The following is an 18,348-nucleotide window of genomic DNA, read 5'->3' on the forward strand; positions in this document are numbered from 1 at the left end:
TATATATATTTATTTATTTATTTTTATATATATATTTTATGTTTAGTGTCACAGACCTTGCTTCACTATTGATGAAAGTAGTTCTAAAGACAGTGTTAGGTACATATTTCATTGGTTTCATGATCGATTTCATTCCTAAAATAACCAAAAGTTCGTAAATCTATACCATTTCATCTACTTTGGTACATTTACTGCCTATCTCTGTGAATTAATAGGCATTCGAAATGACTGGTAATTTAAAAATCCTCCCTTTAGAATTACGAAAACGTTGCCACGGGAAAAGATCTTTGGACCTGCGTTTTCCTAATATTGTATCAGGATTGTTGGTTTTCTAAGTTAAAATGTGCCAAATCTGCGTCTAATTTTCACCGGATGCTCAACTTAAATCATAACTTAAAACTCATCAATTTATAGCCATAGAAAATATTTGTGTGGGATTTTTATTATAAACGATAATAACCCATTAAAAAAAAGCCGTCTTTTCGTCAGTAGGTAAACGAAATACGTACACAAGTAATTTTCTGAAATATTGAGCATATCAATAAGCAAATACTTTTCACTCAATTTTTCCACCAAACAGAAAATGTTGTTCAAGTAAGCTCATCGGTCGCCATCTTTTATTCATTAAAGAATCATTTTTTTAATTAACAATGTAGTTTTTAGGGTGATGCCGTTGAGTACTATAGATGATTAACGTTGCCATCAATGACAGAGATTGGTATATTTTCAACCATTACTTCCAAAACTTTGTCACATTCATTCGGAAACTTCATTTCTTAATTATTTCACAATACCCAAAAAAGGAAGGGAAGTTTCTTTAACTGTATTATGAAGACAATTAAAATCATTCTTGGAATAACGTTCCTCACTCCCATCAGCAGAGTTTTAAGTAATTCACTGGTCATGCTCACGTTTTATATCGCTCTCATTATTTCGTCTTCCTCAAACGGGAGACATTCATCCACATACACTATTTTTCTTCTATTAAACACGCTTTGCCCGTTTGAAATGAGGAAGTTTTATTTGAGCAGGCGAGAGAAGCCTGAGAGAGTGAGAGAGAGGAGAAAAAACGGATTTCGTCAGACCACTCGCAGCTAAAACTCCCGAACTATTTTTCTCTCTCTCACTCTCTCGGGTAAAAAAAAAACTTTTCTTCTCCAGGAATTGTCCAAAAACGGCAATATTTCCACCCTCTTCCAGCCACCTTCTCTCACCCTCTTACGCAATACCTCTACACACTCATTCCTCAACATGTCCCCTTAAAAATCTCTCCCCATCCCTTTCATTCCGCAGTTTTTCATTTCCCTCCGGTACACTCTTCCTTTCCGTCCTCTTATCCCTTTCCTTCATCTGATCTTCTCCTTTCTTCCATTTTGAATGGAATTGGCATTACGTTCTTTTCTCCCTCCTTTTTTTCCATTTCTATTCGTGCTATTCTTAAATTTTTTTTCGTCGGCCATTCCGTCCCGGGAGTGAGCTCTCAAGCGTTCCCCCCCCCCGCTGTGTTCTCTTTTTCTGTGTTGCCTCTAAACATTCCTTCCGAATCCGTTTCAAGGATGTACCATTCTTGTAGCTCTTCAGTTAAGAGCATCCGCTATCCGCATTTGAAATTCTCCCCTCCACTATCTCAATTAGTTTGTTTATCCTTGTGTCCTCCCTCCACGCTGAATAACTCTTGGCCATTCTGTAACTTTATCAACAATTATTTTGGCGAGTGTCCCGTTAATAAGCATCCGTATTATTCTTTCTCGCCGATATTTTACCACACAATAATACTGGTTACTAGGTAACGCTTCCCATCATCTTCGTCTTCATATGAATCTTATGATGATGATCAAACACTAGGATTCGATCGTTGCAGCCCTTCAAATATCCCACTTCCTGGCATATTATTATTCCTTCATAGTTCTATGAATAACCCGAAGGTGAAAAAAAACAGTGGCCGTCGTATGGCTCGGGTTAGCAATTTTACCAATCATTTAATCGGAGAAGGTTGGGATGCTTGCAACAAGCTGAAGGTAACGCATATGTTCCAGGATAAGTATACCAGATTCAAAATCCAAGGATTCTCCTTACGTCATGTAACTTTCACGCCCTTTATTTCATATGAACCTGCATAATTAATACCCAAATTGAATTAATTCAAATTTCAAAACAAAATATTATTTTTCGCATGCATGTAACAACAATTACGGGTAAACGAACTTAAAATTTATTTCCATAAACCATCCGGGTGAGACAATCGTTTATTGTAAACTCTGTCACTTTTTATACGTCTCGTGCGTGTTAACGGAAACTATTATTTTTTTTAACCAGCCAAGTTAATATTGTTAAAAAATTATTGGAATGCAGCATGTATAATGCTTATTCCTGTCTTAATTTGGATATATTCCAACACTTTCTCATTTCCGACTCAAGAAGCTCTTTTAGCAAGCTTATACGAGTATATTAGCAGGAAAGTTTATCATATTATTTAGTAAGTTAATATATATTTTAAAAAAGACTCGTAAAAATTTTTCATATAGAATTTTCTAATTTATAGCGATTTCCGACCCATTTCAAATTTTCCGACCCAATTTTAACATTGTCACTCTGCTTTATCAAACAGGAATATATCATAACTACCTATGGAACGGCTTTTGTATTGAATTTGTTAGGAAAAGTTTTAATATCTACAAATTTTCCAGTTCTACAAGTTCTCCACCCTGTTGGAAAATAGTTTTATACCCTAGAGCCAGTACAATACCAGTACAGTACAATATATGCTCCCATTACTTAACTTACGCTAGGAACAGTATGAGCAATTTAATATCGCATGCAACAAGTTAAATGCCATGGTGGTTTTTTTATATAAGCTTCGATGTATATTTCTACATCCTCGGAAAATTAAAAGATCCTATTAATGTCACTCACTCATTTCGTTCCAGCAAATTTCACCGCGGTAATGGTCTTCATTTGCACTTTACCCTTCATGTGTCGAATTCGCAAGGCCAACACTAAATAAAAACTAACCTCACCTCTCGCCCCTCCACCAATACCAATAACAATGGAATCAACCATTGGCTTACCTCATCCAATCCCCCACCCGCGCTTAAGTAACCCACTTCCACATAATCTCCCCACTCATTCTCGTTCCTCTACAATTCCCAACGCGGTGGCTCTTCTTCATTCCTCCTCCGGCCCTGCTCACAAACACAGCCGGCTGTCGGCCATCCTTCTCCGAGGTCCCCACCCCCTTTTCGATGCCTCCCCTCCCAACGAGGAATGGGAGGAGGAGCAGAAACGACGCTAACGGAGGGAGGGAGCTGTGGAGGCCCTCCTCCGAACCACCTCATCATCCGAGGACAGCAGACAAAGAAATCGGTAGTAGAAGAAGATTCGTCCCTGCCAAAATCCTCGCCGCTCCCGGTGCCCATACCACCACCATCGTCCCTCCCTCCCATCCATCCAAACATCCAGAAGAACGGTCGTACTTTTTTCACCACCTCCTTTCCGCCGTCTTCCACCTACCTCCTCAAACCACCCCACTCCGCCACTTATCTGCCCATTGTGCCCAATCCCAAACCCCTCTCCAACTCCCCGCGAAACCGGAGGGCCCTTCTTTCTCATCCCTTTTCATACTTGCACTCGTGCATATGGCGAAACCTCTCCCTCCCGGAGAAAAAAAAACCCTCTGGCCGCCTCCTCTCCGAAGCGGTGCCTCTGTATAATTTCTTACGCTCATCTCCCCCTCCCCTAACTCCCCGGCCTTCCCCCGTGCACCCGTTCTCCAGTTCTAGTTGGCCCACTCACTCATGTGCGCATCCTTGCCCCCCTTTGCCCCTTGATCCCCCTCGCCACACTCCCAGAAGAGGTACCCCTCACCAAAACCCGCTTAGACCCCATACCCTGTGAGCTACCTTACCTACCCACCTCTCTTTCTCCCCTTCCAGCAACTTCCCTTCGAACAACCCCCTTTTTCCCTGTCCGAAGAACGCCCACTTCCAGCGGCAACAGCGAGATATAGCCATCTGACGAATGCCGGACGTGTTTGGGACGGCGAGAGGGAGAGAGGGCGCCCGGAGCGGGCGAGCGGGAGCAGCCGTCGGTGGCAGCGGCGGAGGGAGCGGAGGCAGCGGCGGAGGGAGCGGAGGCAGCGGCGGAGGGAGCGGCGACGGCTGAGGAGGCGCAGAGATGGGCCCCCGCGGAAGTGGAAGGCCGGGAGGGACCTTCGGGTGCGGGAGGGAGCGGCCGTGGAGGTGTGGGAGGAGGGAGGTGGAGGAAACAAAAGAACCGCGTCCAGCCGCGTGAGTGTACCGCCGGTGCCCTTCTCCCCCCGTCCGTATAATGCCATATCTTGATTCGTTTTTTTTTATTTGAGCCGACATTTTCCTTTCTCTCCTAATGCCTGGAATTACTATAATATCCCCTTTTTCAACGGACTTCCTCCCCGACGAAGGCCCAATCCGGTGAAATAAATATCTTGGAAATGAAAAATTAGCCAAACAAACACAGCTAGACGAGGCTGTTGTGCTCGCCTATTCGTCGCGAACAGAAATTGTTTTAATTGCTAGTTAAGAAAGGAGATGATGACACGCCTAAAGCTCTTACTCTCTACCTATAATTATTCTTTTTAGTTGACACTAACTTCTCTAACTCTTAACAATGCAAAGGATCATCCCCCATTAACTGGAAATCCATTTGAGAACGTGACACCGTCGATTTGTATCTTGACACCAATCCATTACCCATCCCTGTCTCGAGGCTCACCCGTCTCTAACGTTGCCATTTTCTGTTTTAAAATGACTTTGGAATTTTGACGCCCGACAAACAGAAATCAACGCGATTGATTTTCCTCTTCCACAAATGTTGTATTATTAACACGGGAATTAAACAATATAAGCAGGCCTTATCAGAATTAATATGCCGCTGACTAGGAAAATAATTTTCCCAGTCACTCAAAAAATGAGATAGTCAGGGCTTCTTCTCATGTTTATTTCAAGTAAATGGGCAAATATTTAAAACAATTATCATGTTCACCAAGCTCTAAACTGATTCCTGCTTTTATGTGTAATTTAGTGATTTTGTTGAAATAAATTCACACATTATTAAATTTAAATATTGGCTCTGTCTCTCCGTAGAACAGTTTCGTTGCGGTATAAAAAATATTTGCCACAAAAAAAATCCGTTATATTTATTGTGCTTTGTTTCTTAGGATTATATGTACTATACATAGGATTATAATGATATTGGATTGACACAAATAATTTATTGCCTCATTATATTCGAGCAAAAATATATTAATAAATCTTAAGCTCTGGATATGAGAACATAGCGGTCATTTTACACAGTAAGCACAGTAATTTGGTGGTGACTTTTTGTTAATACCATTGATTTTCGCTTCCATTTGTATTAAGTCCACTAAAACCACATTAATTTACAGCAAAAAAATTGTAAGCAATGTTAATTACTTCACAGAAACTTTTTATTATAACAGCTCGTTATCAACGATAGTGATTACTGGTTATATTGACTTTGTTAATTATGTATCCATATCTACTAGTACAGCTAACTAGGGAATATATTTCATAATTAGGCTGCGTATGAGGTAATGTACCCAAACAAAGTTAATACTTCATATCATTTGATACGTATGTTGAGTTAGTTTTAATTTTCAATTTGAACGGTATATGTTGGTATTTAAATGCTCTAGAGATTTTTTATCACTCCTTGTCTTACATAAACCCACGTCCATATTATACCGCAGGTTAGAAAGAACTTGGAGACTTAATGGTCGTAGAAATCAGTAATCACTCATTGCATGGTTATAAGAAAATGTTATTCGCCTCATAAATAGTTTGAATGGTTATTAAGAAACAATATGTTTACATGGGTAATTAAATTCATTCGGTTGTACAATTTTCAAATAATTAGATAACTTAGCATTAGCATTTATTTATTTCGTCCAAATGCAATATATGGACACAAACTTTGAAAAATCTTCCTTGAACTTGTTTTTCCAGCAAGTTCAAACGTAGCACTCCTATCGCTTGGTGTATGTCTCTATCCAGACCTCAGGCTAGTCTATTCCTGCGTCATCTGTGGACTTTCTAGCTACGCCAGTAATTATAGCTGAGGAGACCAAATAATAATAACGGCCTAGTTGACTGCAGCTGATATTTTTTTTTCACGTTCAGTCAGAGGCAATGGATATTTCAGGTGGACCTAGCAGGAAGCAGAGCGGAGTTGGAACGACTGGGAAATCGATTTCACTCGTCCGGGACTGTAAGATGATTTACAGATAAAGCGGTTCGAAACTTAGCCAATGGGAGTTTTGGTTTTTTTTGTTCAGAGTCAGAAAGAGGGAGGGAGGTAACTGGGGCCCTATGGCGAGAGATCCTAATGGCAGATAGGCAGCCATGGTCGATGATTTCCCGCCTCACTCCCAGCCTAAAATACTCTGGGAACATTGGTTTCGCGGGAAACCGCTGATGCCACCCACACAACAACCAATGCCACCCACGGAGGGAATTGAATGGTTTGGCTGGAGGAGGGACTCTGCGGAGGGGTGGAGGGGCCGAGGGGCGGGGGAATAATCGTGAGCTGGCGAAGGGGACGGAAGGGAAAGTCAAATGAGGCGCAGCGATTAGAATGGGGGATCGAGATCGAAAGGGTATTGCACGTGAGAAAGGTGGTACTGTGAGGGAGAACTTGAATTAGATGAGAGATGGGACAAAAGATCACTAGCTACGAATTAGCATTTTCTAAATATTGAGACTAACGTTACGAGTATTCTTAAAATTACCAGTTACAAATTCCTTGCGACAATGCGAAAAAAAATGCGACTCCATTCTGCACCCAAATTTAAGGAGTAAACTATCCTGGAGTTTAGCTACATCAAAATAAACAAATGGTTGAATGCACTGGGACATTTCAATTATTTGATGATTTTGGTCAGTATCTTCTTCCATAACGGATTAATCAATTGGATACGATGCATCATTTAAACCGTAAAAAAATCATTAAAATCTGATAGAAAACATTTATATGAAAGGATAATTTTACATGGGAAATTACTATTCTCGTAAATGGTTTTTTTTATTATTTCACTTGCGCATGCATTTGAATTATTGAGCCAGATATATTTTCAATTTATGTGACGCTCACAAATTAATTCTAGAACCTTTAACTTTTCTTCGGGAAGTATATGGTTACCAGATAAAATTATGAAAAAAACCACAGGTAAATATTTCTAAGCAATTGAAAATTCAGAATAATTTGCGAGAAAAGGGATAGATTACCTTAAAGGGTTAAAAACTGGTTAATCCTTTTGCCTTCGTGCATAAAGGAGTTCGGTGCTCTTGATAATATTTTAAGCATATCATATTCGTTCACATTTCCATTTGGAAGATCACAAGAATTGTGTGATAAATACGTAATTGGACAATAAAGCTGCAAATTTGCCCAATTAACGTGACTAAGGAAGCGAGATTTAGTGCAGCATGAGTTCAGCGTAGCAATATTTCAATCAATATGAAATTGAAGTGATATTTTCATGAAAATGACAAATACATCACCATAGGGTTCCAATTTATTTTGTAAATGAGGACTAACAATGGAATTATTCACTAACTGTGGGCATACATATTATGCAATGGTCAGCCTTTCCCCATACAATGAGAGCCAGATTTCTGTATTGATGAAACCATATTTCCTAAATGATCACTATAAAACGGAATATATTTATATGTATGTTTTTGGAATTTAATCCATGGACAGTTAAAAATACTGTAAAGAGTGCTACACTTAAACAGATATGTTGCAATACCTACATAATAATGAGGCTGTTTTCATTCAAACACTTTCCATTAATACAGCAAAAATTGATTCAAATGTATGGTAGACTTTCAGTCTCATGAAGAAACTTATTGATAGGAAATTAGGCGGGAGATTTTTTAAAGTTTTAAAGGGTAAATGTGGATCTAATACACTGCATTAAGAAAATGAAATTTTTAAAATATTTCCGTCAATAATGGGATACATAAGTGTACTCAGTTTGCATCTTTAGTTTACTTTGTAATGTGGAGTCGGACAATAAGTGCAATGCAATGGAGAGGTCAGCATATATTGTGCTCATGAGTAAAAACAAGCCGAGACAACGAAGCCGAAACAAGCCGAACGTAAATTAAAAGAAGAGAGATGAATGACAGTAATGACGAGATTTGGAAAAAATTTGAATTGACCAAGCACTATTAAAATCTTTATCGAGGCCTGGTATCGATGTCCAGGCACGTTTTCATGTTCTATGAGCACTAAATGTGCATAGGAATACAATGTAAAAAGGTATCGAGTAAATAACCAAATTAATCTTAACGCGCATTTATTCACTGGTGTTATGTAGATTAATTCATAGTTCAAAATAATTTCTTTAAAGCATGCACCTGATTTACGAGTATTCTCGTTGGAATATATACATCTTCATCAGCTAGAAAACTGCGCATCTAAACGAAGAATGGCATTGGCGAACATTAGGAGTGGGGGGAGAAACCTAAATGCATGAAAATTTGGAGAGTTTTCCTCTGATTTGCTTTTCGTGCTTGATGCGGCTCATTGATTTGGAAAAATGCGGGGGACGATAACTCAGTTTCTAAAATCGAAGGCAGGAAAGAGAAAGTCAGAAATGTTGAGGACAGGGAGGGTAATTTTCTCTTGATACATGGACCAGGAAAAATTCCCTTTAAAAACCGTAGAGGGCTGTAAAAAAGTCATAATTGTATGTGAACCTATTTTTACAGAGGAAGGGAAATAACCAAAAGCTCAAATAAGCCTATCACATTGAAAGAGTTCAATAGTTATAGACCTCATATAGCACTAATAATCAAACAATTCGCTCATTTTATGCTAACATGACCAGCCACTGTCTTCCTTTAAATCTTCAGCTGTCAGATTAACCTATGCATATATAGTATATCTAACATCCCAATAAATTAGTTCTATGACAACACAAAATCGGAGCGTTTCTTCCAAGGCCAGTTAGTGTCTAAGTTTTTTAAATTCAATGTAGGCTAATTAAAAACTATTTTAACTGACTCTAGCACTTATTAAATCGCATTCCATTTATATGAGATATATTATTATAAATTTGCGTAAGAAGACGCTTAAGAAATGAAAGAAAATTTTATTGCAGCCATAAATGAAAGAACCCTTTATGTAAAACCCCGAAAATCTTGGACTTCCATTAACTAGTGCTTGTTAAATGTCTAATAGAAAAATATTTATGAACACAACTTATAATTGATTGAAGGTCTTGTCATAGTAAAGAAACACGTTTCCACGCAAACAAGTCACACATTAATGCAGCTAAAATAATCAAAAAGAATTTTTACCTATTTTCAAAAATCATCAGGTAATATCTTAAATAGCGCATTAAATTCCGTTAGGCTAAAACAATTTATATAAAAATTAATTTAGTCTCTCCTTAACTGCACTATTCTAAGGTGGAAAACGGCATTATGATTCTTAGACTTGTGTACGCCTACCCATAAGCGATAACATATTTCGCCTTTTTCTGACTTGAAATAAAAATGCATAATGAAATGCTGCTCACGCGTAAGAAAGTTTTGTCTATGATTTTATCTACGAGTACACAATTAGTGACTCAGCAAAAGAGATCACTCTGAATATCGGCATTGCGCATTCAGTTCTTGAGAATGAGATAAACCGTCTTCAAATCTCCATATTCCCGCCAATTTCACAGTTTTTTATGCCGAATTTATGAGTAGCTACTACAAAGGTGATTATTAACTCCATCTGTACTTAAATAAAGGGCACAATTCCTATATTTCGGGGACAGGCTATTCGGTGTTTTTCATTTAAATGAGATTTAATTTCATTCCTGTCGTTTTCCTCAAGTTTTATAAAAAATGAGTAATAAGGAGGAAAATATATACGTATGATCTTGTTTGTCGCAAGCTACAATCTGACAATAAATTTCTAGAAAATAAAGTACAACAAAGACGTTGGCTAATAGCACTGAGATGAGAAGAGGAAACATGAAAAGGGATATGGAAAATGTGAAAAAATACCAAAGAAAAGTATTTTCTATAGCCTCAGATGCTGCATTCAATTTGAAAAAGATGATGAGAAGTTGCTCAATAATTCCATTGAATTTCTGTTTTGATTTATACCCCTTAACTATTTACGTAAAAATATCTATTTCATTTGTATGCCTCTTCATAGAAAAAGTTGAGCTTTTACTAGTTATCTTGGCACTTATAAACTTGAGAAAGTTGTGTTGCTCCTCATTAAACTAAACGAATTTTCCACATTTTTGCGTTAAAAATGATGCTTGATTTCAAGAGAACAACTAGTATTTTGACAACTGACTCCTTTTTTACTGTACAGTGAAAAATGCTCTAATGTAATTATTCACTTTTCGAAATCTCCTCGTGAACATTCCTAATTTGGGTTTGTAGTCTATGGACGCCACACATGACGATATAATAAGAATGGCAACAGGTCCTATTAACCTTTTTTGACAAGAATGCTTTTTTAAGTTATTTATTTTCATGAATAGGAGAATATCTATAGAATTTTTAAAAAATTCTATATCCTCTTCTTGTTTATATTGGATGGTACTATTGTTTGATTAAATGAAAGAAATATGTATGCTAAAACCTTCATAATTAAAATGAGAAAGTTCAGCGATTTATTGATGAAAAAAGGAAAATTTTCGCATAACCGTGTCTGTAGAGGGAATTGAAAATAAATATTCCATAAATTACGCAGAGTGCACCAGATAAAGACGGAAGATAAGATCGTGTTGCTCCTTAGTTACTTTTGCATCTAAAAGTTAGATCAATGAAAAATGTCGCTACATGTTAATTTAACGCAGAATATCAAGAGAATTAATAAAAAATTATTAACGATTTACCTTCAATGGTTTGAAAATAAACCTATTTATGATGAATTATATTTACAAAAAGTTGCTTTTCAAATTTAACTGAATACAGATTTCTTGGATGTTGGGGATGCTGAGATGAGCAGGGATATGAGTATAAGTAGAGAATGTGGATTAACAATCTAGTTATAAGATTCTGGGTATCAAATTAACTTAAATAGATTTTCTATTTCAATTGCTTGGATTCCGATTAATTGGACACATTTGTATTAATTTCAGTACAAATTATGATTTGCGCCATTTTCAAGTTAATGGACTACGTTTAATGATTTACATTTTTCGTTTTTACCAATAAAAAAAATAGATTAACAAAATTCAATTTTTAGACATATTTATATTCTCTAGCATTCGATGAAATTGGTGCTTTAATGAGATTCACTATGCACTTGGCAAAAGTAGGTGGAATATTTGCTGGCCTTTAATAACTTTACATATTGTACAATGATTTCCCTAGAGTTAACGTCTCCACAAATCCTACACATTCAGTAAATTTTACCTCGTGAAGAGTAACATCACATAGAAAGCGTCAGAATTAAAAATTGCAGAAAACAACGGAAAAACAAATAATGTCACCAAATGATGGGTGAGAATGAGGAGTAATTATTTTTTATTTGAAATAAAACCAAAGAGTAACGGCAACGAATCAAGAAATCTTGCAGCAGTTAAAATGGTATTTTTAAATTATCTGGCCATATGAGAATTATGGTTAATGACGAATCTTATCTATTAACGATTTATGTGTCAATTATTTCTTGATGGTGTTAGGTACTATTAATAGCATAAAATACTGTATAATACTAATGACGACTGATAATCCATGATTTTGATTTTTGAATTACTCATCAGCTGCCATGCAAGTCACGAAGTTGTATGGACATCGTGCGATGCCATTCTCTCGAGTTTAATGGCACGAAAATCATTACTAGATTCACTTCATGAATTAGCTATTAAAATCTTTAACACCATGTTACTGACTCGATGAACGGCGCGAGATGCCGCGACATTAACTTTAACGGAGTCCTCCGCTATTACGCAGTTTAAAGAGCTAAAGCTGACCTCATATAATTCGAAAAGGGATTTGTAAAAGAAAACTAAAGGAGAGAAATGTTGACAATTTTTCCTGTCGGTTACGTTCACGAAAGGCTAAATGTTAACTTAACGTGAGACTTTTTTTGCAAAAAGAAGTTTTCACCCACTTTCGTTAAGAGATATATTGTTGAGCATACGTCGCAGGATACACACATTGGTAGCAGCAGTGTAAACCGTAAAGTGGTGAATCGTTGACAACGTAGCAGCTGTAATAGAAGTTAGGCGCTTGAAACATCAAATACGCATATCGTTTTTTAAATGCTAAGCGTCATACAAAATACCATAGCAGGAGTCGAGCAGGGAGAAGGCGGAAAGAGAGAATCGGTGAGCAGAGCAGAAAAAAGAAGACGATAATGGGAAGGAAATAAAGGCGAGTGGATTTCCCTGTTCTTAGAAAGAGAGGAAATGGAGGAGGGGTGGAAGAGGTGGAGAGGCCCAGGGCTAAGCAAAATAAAAGACAGGCGAATATACAGAGGGAGGGTTTGAGGAGACAAGATGCGCCATCTAAATCCGGGAAGCATTTATGGGGGAAAAAATAGATTGAGGGATGAAGGGGGACGTAGAAAGACGGGGAGGGTCCAGGAAGCAGGAAGAGAGAGATCGGAAGGAAGCCAAAGTAAGAAGATCAGGGGAGGATGGTGTGGGAGAGAATATTCTCAATGTTTATGGTGCGCCGCCTGTGGGTGTGGGCCTAAAGAATCGAATAATAGCAGTGGATGGACACAGTTGAGAAATAATATCCCCGTCGAAGGAGACATCGAATGTACTTATATAAAAATATGTTGGTGAAATAGTTGCTGGAAGCATCTTCAAATTACTGATTTCACCGTAAAAGGCACAATAATGTTGTTAAGTGCGAACTGGAATGGCAATAGAATACCAATTGATGATAGTTGTTCAGTATTTAAATTTATCATTTTCCCAAGGTAGAGATGTCACTTTTTCATGGCTCAGATTTATATGCATCACTTGAGAAAACCGATAGGAGTACCTGCCCACTATGGTTAATGATTAAGGAAAATAAAAAAACATTCACAATTCTAAAGCAGGCAAATTCTTTTCGTGCGGACATGTTACTGCGACTCTGTTACAGGACAATCTATTTTCTAGAGGCAAATATTCAACATATTTTATCAGTTCGGAACCAAAATGTGAGGAGACTATAGCGAAAATTGGATTGAAATTATAGCTTAAAACCAATTCTGATTGCATGAAGAAAATGTTAATCCAATTGCTCTTGCCGTGGTGAGCCTTGTTTACAAAAGAGTTGTTTCCACACACGTACGGTGAAGACGCCCCTCATGAAAATATTTGATGATGCATAAACGATGTGCACGGCCCTGTAATAAATGTGAATAAATAGCCGTGTGATATATTTAAAAATTTGCACAAACATTTTGAAGGTTTCAACAGTTTTAATGGGTATACTAACAATTATTGAGATCATTCTAAACCCTAATACTTCACGAGACTCTTCATACTGACTGAGGGATGAGCGCGGCGATGAGCAATTGAAGCTTGCCCTTGTTGCCGAGCGGAGGAGGTAACAATAAGGACACTTTCTTGGCTTTTGCCCCTTAAGGGCAAAAAATCTGAACAAAGCGTGTCGTGTGCTTTGAAAATTTCTTCCATGACCAGAAGCGGGAAGCAAGGGACCAAAAGATACAGCAGGAAAGGGAGAATGAAAAGAAGGGACGAGGAGAAGGGACCCTGTAGATAAATAGCGCTCGAGGTATATTTGGAGGGAGAGAGAGTGCTTGGCTTGCTTTGAAATGGGTAAGGTGGGAAGGCTCAGGGGGTGTATAAAACGGAGCGTAGAAGGCTGAGGGGGAGGGTGAGATGGGCCCTGAGACGGAAACTGGGGAGAGAAGCTCAGCCCCCTTTATCGATCCGAGAGACGCCTGGCGTCGTGGGAAGGCGTCGCTGGCCCGACGCCGTGGTCTGTCTGGGGTGTCAGGAGAGAGCGATATAAGTGCGGGGGATGGGGAGGAAGAGGTGGAGTGGGCTTGAGGGGAAACGGAGGGGGGAGGAAAGCGGTAGCTCAAGGAGGGTAGTTTGGTGAACTGCGGAGACGAGTGGGGGAGAATTAGGAAGCGGGGGAGGAGGCGAAGAGCAGAGATGGATGGAGAGAGAGGGAGAGAGACAATGTTCTCTGGAGTGATATCTCGTTCGTGGGGTGGAGAGAGAGAGAGAGAGAGAGGGGGAGGGGGAAAGAGGAAGCCGGGGGAGTGGAGAGGGTAGTGAGGTGGGAGGAGGGCTTCGGAATGCCTCACGAAGGAGCGCGGGATGCGGGCGTGGGGAGGGAATTTCGGCGTGGGTGGGTGGGGGCAGGTCTGTTGTTGACTGTTGTGGGCTTTAACGCGAAGGGGGAGTTTTAAAAGGAAGGGAGAAGCGTGGCAGAGAGGTGGGGGAGGGGGATGTTGCCATCGCATTTTCCTTTCTCTCTCCCCTCCAACCTCCTCCACCCCTTCCCACGCCAGACCATTCCAAACGTCCGCTCATCTCCCATTCTCTCCCTCCTTATCCCCCACCAACCCCAGACATTTTCTCGGCACCCACAAGATCCCCGTGTCCCCCATCCCCTCTCGACAGATCTCGATGTGAACCCCCTCTCTCTCCCCCCCTTTGCGGCAGTCACCTCTCCGGGAATTTCTGTTTCTCTCTCTCTCAACTTCACTCGTTTTCCCTCTCACGCTCTCTAACACTCCCATCCTCTCCTACCCTTCCTCCCTCTTTTGCCCCCTCGCTTGCCGCTTCCTCTGCCTTTACGGAAACCTTCGCCGTAACATCTCGAAGCCACCCTCCCCCTCAACCCCCTTTGCCAATGCTCTTCCATCGCTCTCCCCAACGCGGAGTATCCCCCTGCCTGCCCTCACACGACATCGTCGTCCGTCCCCGCCACCGCCCCCCTCGCACCTCATCTCCGCCCACACGCCCCCTTCCTCCCTCCCCTCCTCCCCCTGGCAACACCGCCACTCCCATCCCTCCACCCAGTGTCCACACTATACCATTCACACGCACATGCGCACCCAAAGCGAAGAGAGGGGGCGAAGAGGTTTTGAGGAGAGGATTTCCCCCAAGAAGAAATCTCTTTCTCTTTCACTTCCCCCTTATGACCAACGCCGCACAATAAATTTCCATTCTTGAGAGAAGAAGAAATTCGATGTTCGTATTTTCAATACATTTTCTCGCAGCCGGAGGATGGGATTTTCGCCCTCATTACCGTCATCGTCGCCCAGGACACCACCGATATGCTCTCTCCGATTCCCTTTCGCTCCCCAGCTCCCTCCTTTCCGGGGGATTTTTCGAGGCTTCCAATCCCCCACACTCTCGAATAGCCAACCAACACCCTCGAGGTGGCGATGGTGGCGACGATTTGATAGATTATTCGTCACCTCCACGCGCCAGTGTCCGCCAATGGGGTTTCAGGAAAGGCGTCAGAACCGCCATGTTCGATCTCCGTCCGAACTGGCAGCTTTCTGGAAATAAGTCTGGGCTCAAATGAGAGGGCATTCGGGTGAGGAAAGATCTGAATTTTGCTAGGCAACAAGAAGCGTTTACAAGAAAATATGCCAGGTGAAGAATGGGTGTATTCGAGTGAGCTGGGGATATGAGCCTCTCTAGTTGCATCTATGATTCTTCGAGTTATGCGTTATTGCTGCTATTATACGTAAATCAGGTACTAAGTGAAGTTGATCCACTATTATATGCATCTTTCAGATTATATTAGTAGTAAACAACCAAAAGGACAGTATTTCGCATCGCACGCTTTTTGTCACTCTCCGGTCCTGAGAAGCATATGTCAGGATTTTCACAGACCTCTGCATACTCACCAGCCAGATAATTACACCGCTGCATCTTAAATCAATCTATTTGTTTCAAATTTGAAGTGGTGTCCCACTGTAACGAATACTTGCATGTGATTTTTCCAACGGTATTTTCTCAAATAAAATAATTAGCGTTAATTTTATTGGGTCTATTCAGTCAAAATGCATAGGTACACGGTGATTGCACAAACGGTGACAAACATTATGTCCTCTACTTTCTAAGCGTGTACTTATTAACTGCTTTGGGAATGAGGCCACTTTTTAACTGAGAGCCAGGCTCAGTCAATTGTTAGAAACATTTTGTTTATTATGCAAAAGTACGGCAGCTACCCTGTGAAGGCACAAGTTTCACAACTCTTTTACCCTAATTCACAATTAGTCTTCCTCATAAATTCCCCTCATGGAGTATGACATATTATTTGGTCATCCACCAAGGAATTTATGTTCAACTTCATTATTAGTCGGTTAATATAAAAAAAACTTCCTTTTATTCTTGCAATTCGTATCAAATGCTAGTGGTTAACTTTAAGACAAAACAAAGCAAACCAAAATTGATTAATTTTAGAAAGGACATAAAGCATTTAAAAAATAGTTTTTACTTAAGCTCAATAACCAAAGTCTTGAGAATCGGATTTCATTTTATAAAAGAAACCATAAAAATTACGATAGATTAAATACCTAAGAAGCTTCCTATAACATAATTCAGATTACTGTGCACCCAGGTACTCAAGTAATAACGAGCAAAATATTTACCTGTTTTCTATCGGCGGAAAACTGGGGACACTAGGAGATAGTATAGAGGAAATAAGTAAAAGGTTGTTAGCTTCATACATTAAAATTAAAATCAAACTTTTTTAATTTTACTTCTCCCGACAGGAATTATATGAAGGGTACGTACTAAACGTAAAATCATGAGCTTAATTTAGGTTGCAATTTAATATATTAAATTCACGGGATAGCACATCTTCTTTCCAGCAAAATTTGTTCTCCAAATTTACAGGCATGTGGTATATTCGCCGAAAATGTCGCAATAGTCATCAAAGGAACGCTGATTCATGGATCGACTGTGGGTTGGTCTATAAAGATGTAATGTTTCCGTTTCCATCACTCTTTGATTTTGATTTCCTATGTCACAAGGTAAACTCTTGGTCGTACATGTTGCAAGAAAATCTGGATTCATTTCAAGGTCCTGTAATTATTTACCTCCAGTGAAATAAATAAAATACTAACACAGGAGGCAATCAAAAAGTACCCCCCCACCGACGAAGCGCATGGCTGGTTTATTTTGGCTATGCCTCAACTGTAAGCAAGGCAAGGAGATACCCACGATCAGAGACGGAATGGACGAACTTTAAATACACTTTGATGTATATATATGTATATAAGTGTATTACTATATATGTATATATATATATTAGCAGGTTATGGTTTCCCAGGAAGACCTGGTACCCCAATAATCGCATAGCCTGGGTGGAGCTGCAGATGTCCAAACTGCCTTGCCCGGGAATCGAACATGGGCCCCTCCGGTCAGTAGTCCAATGCTCTACCCCCTGGACTACCGCGACCCATATATATATATATATATATATATATATATATATATATATATATATATATATATAAATATATATATATATATATTGTTAGTGTCGATTTAAAAAAAAAATCCACTCCGCACCCGAAATCACCCAATCCCGAAATCTCAGCCAGAGATAAAAATAATAGGCAATGCGAAACGAAGACGAAAGACATGAAGGAAGAAAATCGAAAATCCAGAAATGGCAGAGCCAGGGTGGTGGCCGGGTATAAGATTCCTCAGTGGGGGAGAGAGGTGTGGGGTGGCGTGCGGCGTGTGGGGGTGAAAGGGGGTTTTTGGCCGCAGAGACAGAGGAGGAAGGAAAGAGCAGAGGCTGGAAAGGATAGGGATCAGGACGGTGGAAAGATCTCGTAATGAGAAATGGGGGAAATGGAGCGATGCGTGTGGCGGGGGCAGTCCAGGGCCAGAGAAAGGGGCTGAAGGAAGGAGGGGGGGTAGAGGTCGCGGGAAGAGAAAAGGTGAAGCGGAGGAGGAGGCCGGGGGGTTTCTAAGGGTGAAGGAGGAAAAATCTCGCTCTCGCCGGGAGGCGCGGGGTGAGGAAGAGGGGCGTTTTATTCCCTCACCACTTCCTCAATTCCTCCATTGGATAAAGGGGCGCGAGGAATGAACAAATCGTACAGAAAAACAAAAGGAGGGGGCTACACTCTGCAACCGTATCCCTTCGTTCCATCCATAAAAAATGTACATTCCTCCATTTTGGGGATTCTTTATATTTTTCCAGTAAATTGGATTATATTTCCGATTTTTCGAAAAACAATTCTGTACGTTTTCAGTTTCTGATTACACGCATAAAGTTGTAAATTTAAAAGAGGCGCACTTATCCACAAATTAATGCAAAACGCCATTGCATTCTGACATTGCAGGATTATTTTTTCCAATTGTTGACCAAAGTCGCC

General features: G+C 39.9%; 1 long non-coding RNA gene across 1 annotated transcript in view; it reads left to right on the forward strand.

Moving 5' to 3' along the window:
• Positions 1–4,175: 4,175 nt before the first annotated feature.
• LOC139694201 (uncharacterized) overlaps positions 4,176–18,348 on the forward strand; it is a 95,857-nt gene continuing 81,684 nt past the window's right edge. The window contains exon 1 of the long non-coding RNA XR_011702098.1: positions 4,176–4,286. This is a non-coding gene — a long non-coding RNA (uncharacterized lncRNA). The remainder of the gene's footprint in view (positions 4,287–18,348) is intronic.

Source organism: Hetaerina americana, unplaced genomic scaffold (assembly GCF_022747635.1).
Source record: "Hetaerina americana unplaced genomic scaffold, ioHetAmer1.1.p SCAF_5, whole genome shotgun sequence".
NCBI lineage: Eukaryota > Metazoa > Arthropoda > Insecta > Odonata > Calopterygidae > Hetaerina > Hetaerina americana.